Source organism: Lutjanus erythropterus, chromosome 20, assembly GCF_056507025.1.
Source record: "Lutjanus erythropterus isolate fLutEry1 chromosome 20, fLutEry1.hap2, whole genome shotgun sequence".
Lineage (NCBI taxonomy): Eukaryota > Metazoa > Chordata > Actinopteri > Lutjaniformes > Lutjanidae > Lutjanus > Lutjanus erythropterus.
In genome coordinates, this window is record NC_139336.1 from 12,228,886 (window position 1) to 12,244,645 (window position 15,760).

Sequence of the window (15,760 nt, forward strand, 5' to 3'; positions counted from 1 at the left end):
AAATTGCCTCTATAACCATTACATGGCCTTCAAGTCAGACCGGGGCTAAGTGAGATACAGTGTTTCAAATTAGTCTCACTTATCTTTTTTTTCTACCTTGTAAAGGGCTCTGCTCAAAATGTCCCATATCTTTTCAGGGATGTAAATGTCTCAGAATGATTATGAATATATAGAGATAATAAGTCTAGAGATAATAAGCTTCTTACCAACACGTCAGTCAGCAGCTGAGCAGAGCAGAAGAGAAGGATGGAGGAAAAAAAAACACTAAAAAAAATCAAAGATAAAAAGAAGTAAAAAGAGTTACTGTTCGTGTTACGGGAAGCACCCAGTCATGAAGTCAGGATGAGGCCGTAACTGTGAGCAGACATGGGCAAGAGATGAGTTACTGCACCAGGCTTAGCCCCATCCCAGAGGGAGATGTTCACATCTGAAACAAACATACCCGAGGACCTGAGAGAGCCATGAAGTTGGCTGAAAGAAAATACTGATTTTCGTTCTTTCCATTACTCCTCCATCCTTTTCCCCCCCAACTCTCTTTCCACATCTGTTCAAGCTGAGAAACGCAATTCACAAACTATTTATTTCATTCTAATTAGTCATGTTCGAAAGTTACTCTAAAATCTAATTCATTAGAGTACCATTAAGTTAGGATTAGGAAATAAAAACAAATACTAAGTTTCATAAGTATGTTTATTTGGCTCACTATCAAAGTAAACATTTTTCTTTTTGAGGAAAAGTGCTTTGTGAGAATTACAGCGAGTATAGCAGCTGCTTCTATGTTTATCAGCTACTTTTGTTACATGGCAATAAAGTGTTGACAGCATGCACCACCCACTGTTTGCCTTGGGACGGAAAGGAGAGCTACAAGTGTCATCCACAAACTCCCTGGCCAGCAATTTATGCAACCATGGTGTGATTAATATGCAAGAGGAATCTGAAGCACAAATGTTGCTAGGCCTTAAAGATGCGGAAAGCGATTCTGGAGAGGGATTGATTGTTACGTCTCATTGTTTTGTTGAGAGCCACAAAACCAAAGCATCCATTTTACAACTTAGGAATGAGACTCAACAATTAAGTAACTTCCTCCAGAATTGCTTTCATGGTGTCTTCCTTATTTGCGCAGAAACCTCAAAACCAATGAGTACTTTCAAAACAATTAGTTGATTAATTACTTGCAAATTCATCTGCAACATTTTGGTAATCAATAAATCCTTCAAGTCATTTTTTGTAAGAAAAATGCAGAAATATTTCACTAGTTCCACACAGGGTTGACAGTCTGTGTCTAGTTCTATGAAAGTAAAATAAAAGTCTTAACAATGCAATAAATAATAATAAAATACAAACTATAACTAGAATGTAGCCTCAGGTTCAGGTGCTTTATTTTACGGTTCCACGGTTGCTTTCAGCTGGATAGGAGCTGTTAAGTTACTGCTGAAGAAAACCCAACATTTCCTGAGTTTGCTGCTTCATATTGAATCCTTTTAGAGAACAAAATAACAGAACTTTTATTATTAAGAATTTGCAGGATGTTAATTCACTGTTTTAGTGCTTTAGTGCACAAGATGAGTGTGTATCAGTTAATTGTACACCTTCTAATAGATGCACATTCCAACACACTGAGTAAAACAAAGTCAAGCCAGCACATGTGTATGGAAAAGGAGCAAAGGAGTTGCAGAAGTTACCGACAAAGGCAACAAGCCTTCATCACTTTTGCCGTACAAAGGGACGGAAATTGGTGTGTCCACCATCATGTTTCTATCACTGATGACTGGAGCTGGAGCCGATATCCATGACCACTGCAGACTCGTTTGACCCGAGAATGAATGCCAATTGTACCTTTTCCCACTGAAGACAAAAGTCAGATGTTAGTAGGATTTTTTTTTTCTCTTTTTGGTCCAGTGTAAAAGTTAAAATATACTTATTTCCACAGACATTTCAATTACAATGGATTACTTAAGTGAGTAAGTAACATTTTGCATAGTTAATTAATGTGTTAAATTGCTCGTTACTAAGTTATTGGAATATGCATTCTCATTGCTGAGCATGCTTTTAATATTTTTCCATGTCTACCTCTCTCTGATATGTCTCCCTCAGCTGAGGGTTGTAAGGTAGTTCTAAAGACTGGTCACCTAAACCACATAGAGCTCAACAGTGAGGTTCCTGAAGTAAAAATCCCACTCATATTCTGACTATAGGATTTATATTATTAGCCATATTGTCATATCCATCCAACGTTGACCACAAGCTATGAGATAGTGAAACAATGCTATACGCTCCCGAAGAAGCCAGAAGTCCACATGATAACAATCTTGTTTCATTACTAAACATTTCATTTGAGATGTCATGGAGAAGCACTACACTACCCATAATCCTAAAGTGTAACATTGGAGTCTCATTGGAGCTAACATTAGTTAACAAGAATAATATTGATAATGTTATGTCACAGTGAATATAATCTTTATACACACATAACACAAACTACAATATATTACACCATATCATAAGATTACTAAAAATATAAACAAATAAATATAACAAAAGTTAAATTCAAGAAGAAGCAGTAGCATTTGCAATGGTTTATGTTATAAGTAGTTAATTAATAATGAATAATAACTTAATAATTACACAGTCTGTTTTCAATCTTTCTTGCTCCAAAATTTTTTATAGTCACAATTCATCTTGTAGTTGGTTGATTTGGTTCCAAGCTTAAAACTTTTCATATAAAGCTTTTATGAAACGTCACTGGAGTGAATTAATAGGGAATTCATTTGCAGAACTGGAGCTGTTGAAAAAGTGGGCGGTCACTGTTGAGTTCTGTAAAATGTAGTTTGTCTCAAGTCGAGGTATCAGGCTCCAGACATTAATCTACACAGGATCGTAGTGCTATAGAACACTGAATCTTCAAGCTTTCCTCATCTCCATCACTTGAAAATTTTCCTTCCATCTCTCTGCTTCCACTAATTTCTTTTTCGTGATGAAATAAGAGGATGAGAGCATCCGAAGTCTCTCTTCTCCCCATCACAATTTCTTCTCCACTCATCATACACACCTCGCTGCCTCTCTCCTTGAATCCCACTTTCTCATCCGGCCCCTCACTCTTATTTCTCAAATTGCTTTCTTCTTTATACCTCTCTTACATTTCCTATCTGGATTTGCTTGAAAAACAAGTTTTGCCACAGCTTTTATCGCCCTCTCTCTAGCTGTATCTCCATCCGCCCTCCTTCCCCTCGCCACTCAAATCTTTCCACCTCATACCCAAACCTCATACCAGTTCAAATCTAAATGCTAATGACAGTTAAAGTCCTTGACCCTTTCCTTCTGCGATCTTCCTCGCTGCTGAATTTTGTATGATGGAAGAAAAAGGAAGTAAGAGAGGAGAACAGAGTTTATTGTGGTGGGGTTAAAGGCTACTGCCGCTCATTATTAAGATCTGACAGAGGGAGAAACTGAGAATGAGGCAGCGGGGCAGACAAATGGGGAAAAAAGGCAATCTTTGAGATTAAAAATGTATATATATAGTGCTTTTAAATCAGAGGCCTGGGGTCATGCAGCCAGCCACACGAGTTTAGGTGAGTGTGCCTGAATGTATGGCCTTTCATTTGTTTGTGGACCCTTTCATATCGTATACCACGTCCTAACCTCATGCATGATTGGAGGTAGGTTCGATGAACTTTCATCATATTTAAGTCCGCAGGTATTAGAATCATATTAAGGGCTAAAAATAGAATGCAAGATAGGCAGGAGGTTGACTGACAGCAGACATTTAGAGTTATTGAAGTGTGTAAGTGTGTATGTGTGCTCAATTGGGTGTTCAAGTGTATTAGTGTGTATTAATGTGTGTGCATGAGTGTATTTGTGTCAGATATTGAGCTGAATACTCTTTAAGCTGCTGACCTTCAAATGCAGCTAAATGACAGGTAGGATCACAGCCCTTTGGTTTAATAATGAACCAGCTGACATTTGAAGATCAGATCAGCAGCTGCATTACCATCAGGACTGAAGAGTAACAGATTACATTCACATTTATGGTTTAGATCCAAGGCAGTGACTTTTATCCACAGCTATCTATAATGAACGCAAGGGTTGAAGATGAGTAGGAACTAGCAAATGGCAGCGGAGAGTGTGTCTCATGACTACAATGTCCTGCTAATGGATGCTCAAAGGTGCTTCAGTATTGATTTGTAGATCTGACATTTTTTAAAATAAAATTAATTAGCTTACAAACAACCATTAGTTTTTTTTTTTATAAAGTGAGTCTTGATTTGAGATTTGATTTTTATTGAAGCCATTTAGAGCTTCTAATGAAATAGCACACACACACACACACACACACACACACACACACACACACACAGAAAAAAGCCTAAATGTCAGTGTGAAAGGCGACTCCATCTGTGTTCTTTTTCAGGACCACCTTCCCATGTAAATGAGAAAAAACATAACATGACAAAAAAAAAGGAGAAAACAGGATTGACAGGATTTCACTTTTTATTTTTTTAAAAAAAGCAAACAATCCATTTCATGACATTATATCCAAATGTTAAACAACCGTGGCAAAACATGTTTATCTCTAAATGACCTTGAGCACATTTAGATATAAAATAACTAACTTTATAAATCACAAAAAAGTGGATGGATAGCACTCTGAAGCACATGAGTGGTTGAGAATGGCTGGGTTTGAGCGCTGATGACAACAGTCTGTATTCTACACCAAGCTATTTCTTTACTAGAGTTGGTTATTGTCTTCCTCAATCATTTTCACAGATGCACAGTAAGATCATGGAATAGACAAAGTTACTGATGAGGCACTGAGACACTCATGAATTAAGCATTTTTTTAGTGTACAGATTTTTAGAAAGACACAATTCATCACTGAAATGTTAAAAAAAAAATCTTATTCCATAAGTAAGTCCATGAGATGTTTTATGGGGTCCTTGGTAGCTTGGAGCCTAAGGCAACTGTCAACCTTTGCCAGTGTTAGATCCATCCACCCTTTAATCAAAGCATTTATTGATACTTTTGGTTCTTAGACCAGGGGCATAAAAATGCCCTTGTGATCAAATTTAATCTTCAGTCATGACATGTTCAGAAAAAAACACAAAGAAACCTGTGACTTATTCATTAGCTTACTATGTCATGTTTGACTCATTGAGATAAGCTCTGATGGGATAAATCATTTCCACATCAGTCTCTACAGGGGGACGGCGTGAGCTGCTCATAAAAGAAACAACTTTATGAACAACTTCATTGTCATAGTTCATTACCACTTACAGGCAAGAGGAATTAACAGTTACATCCAATGTGTTTCTCGTTAAAAATCTGAGATCTGCTGTTAATTTTGGACCAGATTTGAAAACAGTAACTCTGCCATGCATGGTTGCACTTTTCTGATTTGGCAGGTTCTGTCAGTTGTGTATTTAGAAAGAATTGAGAGCTGAATAACTGAGTGCCGAGGAGCAGCCTCTAAGCAGGTTCATCTTCTAGGAATTGTTTGGTTGGAATTATGAGCTGATTTGCCCACTGATGAAGGACTGCAGCTGCACACTGTAGCTGTAACTATATTAGTCAAATCACTCCCCACTGATGGGTATTAAAGGTAATTTGAGATTCATACGTAGCAGGTGCTGAAGATAAGAAGCAGTTAAGTTTCTCCAAAAAGAGCTTAAACATTTTTTTCTTATTAATCAAACTTTAGTATGGGTAAATGCACTCATGAATAAATAGTGTCATTACAAGGACACAGTCATAAATGAGGCTCCTGGTTATGCAAACATCTTTTCCATCACTCAGTGTACAAAAACACAACTTTGCATGCACGTGATGCACCAAAGTTGGATTTTGTGTGCAGTGCACGCAGCAATGTTTAGCAAAATTTTAAATGGTGTTGAGTTTTGGTTTCACGTTGGAAATGAACACAGGCCTCCTGCTGCCTGTATTTTTTTGACCCATCCATCCAATCCACCCCATCATCTGACATTTCTTAATTTTAAAATTAAACAATGCATGCAATTTCAAAGGCTTAAGTTGTGTTATTTGTACATGGATTGCAGAGAATTGGCTAGGCTTTTTCTTGAATAGCAGAGCAGCATTATGAAACTTAAAGTTTTCCTTCTTTTGTTTAATATGTAGTTTGTTTTTGGCTGTTAAAATAAACTCTCTCATAACTATGTCTTAAGTCTATATTTTTTTTTTTCCCTTGTCAGTGTGAAACAGCCAGTTTGCTCCATCAGAAGTGTTTGTTGAAATAGGCTTGGAAACCCCCTCTTCCCACACTTTCACATGTCACACTGGGTAGTCACTGTGTTAGACAGTTTCTGTAAATTGACAATCCAACATTCACACCCTCATCCCGCTATGATTGGCTAGCTGTACAGAGATGAAAAAGAAGCCAGGGTGTTTACTTTCTCTTCCTCCTTTTTTACATTCTTTATACAAGTAGACTGTCTGAAAATGTGCTCTGTTATCTCTATATTTATGATATACAATTTTGCCCTCTCTTTAAGGGTCTGACTTTTCACCATACCTTCCAGTTTGGCTGTTCAGAACATGCATAAACACTTGAACTATGCATGAACTACGTCTGTTTGACTATAATCTGACCCCAAGTATCCCTTCGTACATTAAATGCACTGCTTGCCATTTCACTAGAGCATAATGTGCTGCTACAACCTGCAAATTAAAAGCTGTCCCTTCAGAAAGAAGTGGAGTAATTACTGTGGAACCAATCAATGAATACAGTACAAAAAAACATTAATATATGATATACCTAAGCATTGTTCGCAGTGTCTGAAAACACAGAGCGATAAAGAGCTGGGTGTTGTATGTGCTTGTTTTGCTTTCACATAGTTTTCTACCTTGTCACCGAGATGAATTCCCGTCACTGAGCAGTGTGACTTAAATTATTTCAGTTCATCGGGTACATTACTGAATCAGCCAGAGTGCTTTTACATTTTGTGCCAATTAAGTAATTTGCTCGTCTATAAATTACATGCTTGAGTGTTCATTCACTGTACACAGAGCGGCTATTTTTCATGGTATTTTGATGGCTGTCCAAAACAAGAAAATGCAGTTGACATAATATAATACTGTAAGGTCCAGGCTTTCCATTTCCACTGAGGTGATGTATGACATTAATTTCAGTATCATATGTATTAAGATGACTAACACAACATGTACAGCTAGAAACCATTTTCTTCTCTTCATTATTCTCTTATTTTTTGACTGACCACATTTTCAATCAGTAAGATTGATTTTCTACCAGAGAGCGCCAGGCTCTTGTCAGCAATAATTAAGAACAATTACAATTTGCAGAGCATGAAAAGGTTCCATAATTACATTTGCATTTTTAAAAGTTGGCTACCTCATCTTACTTTAATAACATGTCCATCATATAGTGTAGTAAATTGTATTGAGGAAATCAACAATATCAATTCCAGCACAATAAGAGCCTCCCCGATGATAGTCAGAGGTGTGATTATATAATGCCATTCCAACCCATCTGCCTGCAACATTAACAACTAGTTTTATTAAGCAAATGTTCTGAGTTCATGATGTTTAATGAATGTCATTGATTGATATTGTAATCCATTTGACTAATTGCTTCTTGGCACTTACAGCACGCCGCCAGCTACAGCTTCCATCTCCATGTTATGTAATCAAAGAAGAATTATGCAAATTGTTATGGTAATCAGAAAGCCAGAGGGTTGTGATAGCAATGTCTTGAAGATGCTAACCTAATTATGTGACTGTTGTTCTGTCGACAAAGTGTTTGCTAATGGATGGGCGGCACTATGATAAATAAACAACTGGGAAACATCAACAATGTGGATGTTAATATATTTATTTTGTAAAATGTGTGTGTTGTTCCCCAAATGTTGGGATCACTATAGTAATGGATGGTTCAGAGGAGCAAAATTAACTTATTTGTGTGTTTGTGTGTGTGTAACATGGAGATATTTTTCTCTTTTTGGACTCGATGTGTGTCTGCATACATTTGTTCGTGTTTTGGCCCTCGTTAAGTGGAGATGTGTATTTTGGCAATTAGAGTGTATCTATGTGTGTGGGGGAGGGGGGTGGAAAGCAAGGAGAAACCCTGTGAGACAGCAAAAATGAGGAAGTGTGAGCTGCAATTAATCTTGATTTATTTTCCTTGATGGGTTTAACTAGAGTTCATTGTAAATGATGTAATGATGTAATTGCCTTTACCAGCCACTCGCCAAACAAAATGTTGATACTGGACGATTCTGCAAAACCCTAGATTAAATTCAGTGACGATTCTATACAATCAATACCAAAGTTTTTAGTTAATTATTTCTACAGTATAGCTATGATATAGTTGCCTAAAACTACCTAATTAAGATAAGCAAAGTCCAACATTTCACAAGCTCATTTGTCAGCTTGAAACCCACACCCATACTCTCTGCTGTGGTATATGACACACTTCCTGTAAATCATGTGCTGCAAAGTCACTCAATATGGACGTAATACCCAGGGAGATATCTTATTTTCTGTGCCCATGTGTGACTGTGTGCATTGATCATGGATTGTATTTGCAAAAGATTGTGTGTTTGTGTGTGTGCATGTATTACTCATGTTGTGGGGACATAAATTTATTTGGTTACTTGTTGGGACTCACCTTCCTTATGGGTACATCCCTGTAACATAATTCATAAATGTTATGTAAAGAATGTTCATTTGCTTGCCACAGAGCTTATTTTCTGAAGTAATCCAAAATCCAAAGGAAAAATCTCATTGTCTTTTTTTGTGGAGAGAACCAGAGTGGTACCACCACTGAATAAGTGTAACATATTTAGACATTTTAATGTGGAAATGTTATATATTATAGCTGTAGAAGATGCCATCTAGGCCTTAGGAGTCAGAGAATATAGCAGCCTAGCATAGTCCATATCATTTTTATGCAGTTCACTCTGTGATCAGGTTCAATCCGGCTTAGCTTCTTTCACAAGTCTTGTTTCACTGGTTGTAAGGTATTGGTCCCATGGGATGGGAAATAGGAGTTGGAATCAGGCATGAGGATTGGGGTGAGGTTGGGGTCAGGCATTTTGGTTAGGTTAAAAGAGAAATGGTGAACATCCCGGGGTTATAGCTCATGCAGCATGGGTACAGGTAAAATATAAAACTCCTCTAAGTGAACATATGTACGCAGTGATCACAGCAACAAGTCTTGTTCAGTTGCTGTAAAACCAGATTTATTGTGACTTGATAAATCCTTGGAATGTGTGTTTTGGGTGGTAACTGGATTTATGTAAGAGGGCATGTCTGTCTGTTTCTTTGAAGAACACCTTTGTGGTCCATTCTTTGGTGTCTCAAAATAGTAAAAGAAGACTACCGTTTCCAGGAATTCTACTTTGATGATGATGTGATGTGAATTTAAAATGGCTAAAAGCTATTCGAATTCTGCATCAGACTAGTCCCATATTCCAAAGATAATGTCTAAGTATGAGAGATATACCAATGATTGGGCTTTTACTTTTTTTAAAGGCTGAGTATTTTCAACCAATCACATATCTAAAAATTTGTCTTTAAAGGCATTACTGACCAACTGCAAACTCAGCCTAGTGTCAGCATTGGTGTGCAATCAATCAATGTCAGTTGAAAAATAAAGGGATGGTTAGTTGCATAGAGTATGAAGTCTAGCATGACCAGTAAAACTATTTGTCCTTCTTTTGAGATGTTTCGGTGGAGACACTGTCTAGACTGGGTTCCCATTGAGGTCTTTCCTGGGATCCACTTGGGATAGCCGTTTGGGTGTGGAGATGAATGTCAAGACAACTTTTGAGGACATCACTGTGCACGAGATTGAACCTAAAATAGGTACAGTGCTGGAAATCATTCATCCACCTCCATCACCTTGAGTTGCAGCATGATACCGTACGGCCCCATGTTACATGGATCTATACACAATACCACAATAGCTTCCTGCATATCTGAAACCCTATGTGAAACAGCCACAGTTCATGGCCTTTTATTGTGACCAGTCCAAAGGCATAAATTGTGCAATAATCATGCTGATGAATTAGCATCTTTATATCCAACAACTCAGAAGCTTGATCATCCTTTGATGTCAAAGGTCAACATCCCCTTTGAATTATTACACAGATGATTGAACAATCTTCTCACACACATACATACTATCATTATATAAATCATCTTCAACTATATAAAATTTAAATTAAATCACATTTTTTAAATTATTTTTTATATATTTAAAGTGAAACATTGCCTTTTTTGTTGTGAACCTCAAACATCTTTCCTTTTTATGTTTGTGGATTTGTAAATCAGTGCTTTGCTTGTGATCTCTTTGCCAACATGAATATATAACTGTCTGCACCACACTGCAACCGAAGCCTTTAAGTTCCATGTGTTCCCTATACACTCAAACATTTGGATGTCATAAATCCTCTTTTGCATCGGTTTTAATGCACCATTAATTTACACTAAGATCTACAGTGGCTGCAGATGGTTTTTACTGTTTTTTGGTGGATGATAAACATTTTGCTAAGGGAACAAAACGCAGGCCAAACCCTTTAGTTCCATCAGTTTCTTTATTTCTTTCTTGAACTCATTCTCAGCATGTTTGTGTGCACCAGTTGTAAATTACACGGATAATTATGTCCTATCAGGAAACTCCCTCAGAGTTATACCATGGTGTTTGTGAGTATATCCATCTGTTTTTGTGTGGTTACTTGAGTGTGTGTGATGCCCTGTCAGGGGGAACTCCCCAGTTTAATCCCTGCTGTCAGATTAAAGATCGATTGAGGTAAACCAGAGATATCCTGGTATTACACCATCATGACATCATAGGGGTTTCTTAAATGCCAAGGAGGGATGGTGTAGAGAGGCAAATTAAAAAAGGAAATGGTAATGACAAAGGGGTGGTAGAGATAAACACCTGTACTTAATTGTTGTTGTGATTATCTTTTGCTTTGTACTCTTTCTTGTCATTTAGGCCTAATTTGAACCAAAGACATATTATATGTCAATGGTATGTTAATCATTTTGACTTGTTGCTGTGTCATGTTTTCTAACTCACTCCATGTAAATCAGGAACCCTTGAATATAACACTAGTAATTCAACTGAGAAATAAATAAATCTAGAAAAAAATCAGCTCTCCCATTTACATGGATTTGTTCACCCATCAGTCTTGCCCTGTTCAATATGGTGGCAATGTTGACGTATGATCCCAAGGCAAATGCAGCTTTTAGCTGGGAGTTGTTTTGCTTCAATGTCCAGTAAGTTACTCCCGGGCATTGTGGCATACAATGTGTCTGGCTCACTCTCACTCTGGGTTTGATGTAGTCTGGACCCCAAGAAGATGGTGATGGCCTTCTGACTTGTCAGATGATGACTAAAACAACTTGCCAGGACAGTCAGAATGCATTAGCGGTTTTCAGTGACCTAAAGCACTGTTCGTGTGTGGACGTAAGGCCAAAATGTATCCGTAGAAGCACACTTTAACACTTAAAATACCAGACAGTAGGCTATTTGGTTTGATTTTCCAGGTCATTGATTTTTTTGTTTTGAGGTGGATTTTTCTCAACTTTAGGGTGTGTTTTTTAACATGAACTGGGCTCAAAGTGTGGTAGGTCCATGTGCTTTATTGGTATGTGACTCATTACCCGAAATGAGGTTTGCGGTTGCATCCAGCCATAATGGGTTCCATTCACAGTTTTAATAGATTATCTAATCGACTTTGTACGAGTGATGTGATGAAGTAAAGTTTAACACACATGGAGATGTGTTGCAAGAGGAGTGCCATGCAGTCACCAGACCATGGCCGAATACACAAATGAAGTAAATTTCATATTATAAGTCTAACACAGACACACACAGCACAAAAGTGTACACAGAAATACTGAAAAACACATCTATGACGGCAAATACATAATCTGTCATGACAATTTAGAATTGACTTAAAACTATGTGGTTAGACGTGCTTTACAAACGCTCCAACAAGTATGTGCAGAGACATTTACTTACAAATGCATCAACTGTACTAAACAGGTTAACAAATGTAATTTATTCAGATTTAGCGCTTTGTTAATCTGTTTATGAGATGTCACCACAGTTTAATTTTGGACTGGGTGTAAATTCAGAAAAGCAACCACTGCACACTGACACTCACTGTTTCCAATGGCTTGCACCATGCCTCAGTGGCCTGCTGCTGCGTCAAACAAAAAATTCAACGGGCTGAACTTAAGTGGTACCTTTAGTGAGCGGTGAGCAGCTAAAATCTTTCTGTGTCTGAAAGGGCTTTAAGGCGTTGTTCGGACCCAAGCCTAAATCAGTTTTGTATCTAGATTGATTTCAGAAAGTCTGAACAGCAAAGAAAACACACAAAATGTGATTTTTTCAGATCCAAGTCACATTTTGAGGTGGTTTGAAGCGCAATTTCTAAAGATGCATTTAGATCTGGATGCACTGGCGACTCAAATCAGACTCAAAGTGATTTTTGCATCACTTGCAATGCAACACACAATGACAAAGTCATAGGTTGATTTTTCTAAGTTTATTTCAAACTTTAAGAGTTTGATTTTGACACAAAACTCAAAAAAATTGTGAAGACAGTTGCATTGAGTTTTCTTAACTTTCTTTTTTTTACATTGACAAAACCCTCATCTGTTCTTTATATTATAAATGGAAATCACTGATTGTAAGGTAGGTGCTGTCAATAAATTCAGTTGACATTTATAGATTACTGCTGCTTAAATTCCGAAGTTCCTTCTCAAAACCTGCTTATGCCAGGTTTTTCTTGCTCCACTGAATTGAGAAACAAATTTGACTTGCCTGCAGTCACACCTGACTGCTGCCAATCAACCTGCACACCTACAACTCATCCACTCATCAAGCTCCCGCAGTATAAATATGCTGGCTCTTCACTCCTCTCTTCGACAGATCATTCAGTTTGTGTATGTGGTACAGAAGCTAGGACCAAGTTTCTTAATCGGTCTGGGTATTCCCTGTATCTGCTTCTGGCTTAATCTTGATTTTCCTGTGCTTAAGGTCCACTACTCATCTGTGATATCTGCTTGCCTGCCCCGTTCAACAACACTCTATCTGTTGCCAAGTTTACCTCAACCCGCCTGCCCTACTCCACTGTGAAACTTTGATCAGCCCTTCAAACCTTAGCTCTATTTTTGTGAATAAATCCACTTTGAACTGTTGAACTCCTCTGTTTGAGTCCTGCTTTTGAGCCTAGTTAAAACATTGCAACTTAACACCCGCAGCCTTACTTAAGGATTGAAGAATCTAAGATTTGGAAATTGAAAGTTCAGAATTAAATGTATATTTACTCTCGGAAAGCATAAAAAGGATCTTCACCGGTTGTGACTTTTTCCTCCATCTAAACACTCCTGCTTATCTCTTCACTTTGCAAATCAGACTCCTTTTCCTGCTCCAATGCAGCTTCCATATTACCAAGATTGCTTGCGTTCAGTTTTTGCATTTTACTGTCAAGATCTTCCTTTCACCTCCCCTCCCAACATCCGTCCTCTGTTTGCTCATACCGTTTTCATCTATAGTGGCTATTTTAAGTCTTCTCATTTTCGTCATAGATTTCTAAAAAAGCTGACTTTGTTTTGGGCTAGGACTTTCCCAAGAGGCACTTTTCTTCTCACAGCTATTCCTTTTCTGGTGATGTAACACTTAAACCCCATCTGACACAGTCTTCTCCTTTATCTCCCGTCCCCTGTGTACGTACTCTCCATCTCATCCCAATTGTCCTTATTTGTCTTTTTCGCTTGCTTGTCACCCCTTTCTGATTTAGACAGGGACACCGTATCTTGCTGGTCGGTCCCTTCTCTCTCTCTGACAGCAGCTCATCTGTTTCTGTATCTTGTAACTGAGGGACATCCTCAGAAGTTGGGTCATTGTCATTTTCCACAGCTTCTTCAGACAGAGCACTTTTTTCTAACTTTTTCTCTAACCCTAAACTGCATCTCTGAGCAGGGCAGGCTGACAGACTTTCCTCAACACCCTCCTACTTACATGACAGACTAGGTAGATTGGCAGTGAGTTTAAGTTTTACCATGCTACTAATCTTCTGTTCAGAATTTACTTTTCTTTTTAGATAAATTTCAAGTTTAAGAAATCTCAACAATTCTATTTCAAACACTGAGTAAACTTAGTGAATTTAAAGTGAGTAGTCTGTCTGTCTGTCAGTCAAACTCAGACATCAAGTTTATCTAAACAACAAATGTAAATTATCTGAATTGGAGATTATAGGTCAGCAAAATGTTTTTAGTTTCTTTCAAAATGCAACAATCTTTGGCAGTAAGTTCACTTGAAATTTTAAACTATCTCTACTTTTTTCAGTGTATACTGAGGTAAAATTTTGAAAGCTTGGCCAATTTCACCTTTGTCTTCTAATTGTGCCCCTTAGACTGAACAACTGCCTCTCTCCCTTCATGAAAGCTGGGTTTGGGGTTTTAAGGTACTTTTTGCAAAACTGAATCCAAAACAAGTTCTCAACCAAAATTGTAATTACAAATATTGTTTTCCATAAACTGAATTAACAAAACTGAAAACTAAAGTCTCCTTCTTCCTCCTCCTCTGGTTCCCAGGCGGGGAGGAGAAGGAGTGGATGCAGACATGCAGCGGCGCCCGACTGCGTTTGCAAGCCTTCCCAGACTGGCCATGATGTGTTCGTCCTCCCTGATGTTCCTGCGGTGTAATCTGGGTCAGCTCTCCTCCTCTACCCCTCTCCTGCCCACTGGCTCCTTCCTTAGGATCTTCAGCAAGCAAAGCTGCATGATTATGGTAATAATAATAGATTAGAAAATACAACTTAATTTTAAGGTGCTGCAGTGTAAAACATGACATTTTACAGTTAATTTATTCTAGTCATTCCCAGACAATAGGTCATGACTCACAGGTTTTATTATTTATTTTATTTGGGACACCTAAAAAATAGGACTATGGAAGAAATTCTACAAATTAAAAATGTCTATGTGCTGTGCACCACATTTACAAATCATTTAAAAGTGTATATTTAACTGATGAATGAGAACTGAAAAATTAGATCCTGCACTTATTTTGTCCCATTTATGAAGCAGGATAAAATGTCCATTGTTTACCTGAGAGGAAGTAAAAAAAGATACCTGTTAACTCAGTCTTAATACATTTATTTCTCATTCATACAGTATTCAACTTGGGTATGTTTTCAAGAACACATGTAAAGATAATATAAAGGTGATACAGTGGCAGGTGGCAGTAAATCTACCCAGAATTTACTGATGAATCTTATTGTGAACTAGGTCACAATGGTTTATTTTTAAAAAAGTGGGCCCAAGAATAACAAGTTTTGGAAACACTGATTTATTGGATTACCTTTTGTAGGAGTTCATCTTCAATATTTGCACACAAAGCCTGTATGGTTTGTACACATTGCATTATGTTTGGCACTAACCTCTTTCCCCACCAAGTCTGTCAATGCTTTGGGCTGCGAGGGCAGAGGCAGTGACGTCCTCCACTGGCATCAGATCCTGGCTTGTTGATGATCCTCCTCCCATGGCCAGGGTATTCTGTTGGTTAGCGGCAAGCTTCTACTTACCAGTGTCCTGACATCATCATAGCACATGTGGCATAACACAGTTTTTCTGGGGAGCCAGCTGACTTTCTGATTGGTTTATTGCATGTTCAGCCAAATACACACCCATGAATTAATCAAGATACTTGGGTACAGCTGACAGATGTATCCCACTATGTGCTGCTGGCGCAAGGGGCAGGACAAGGCAGAAT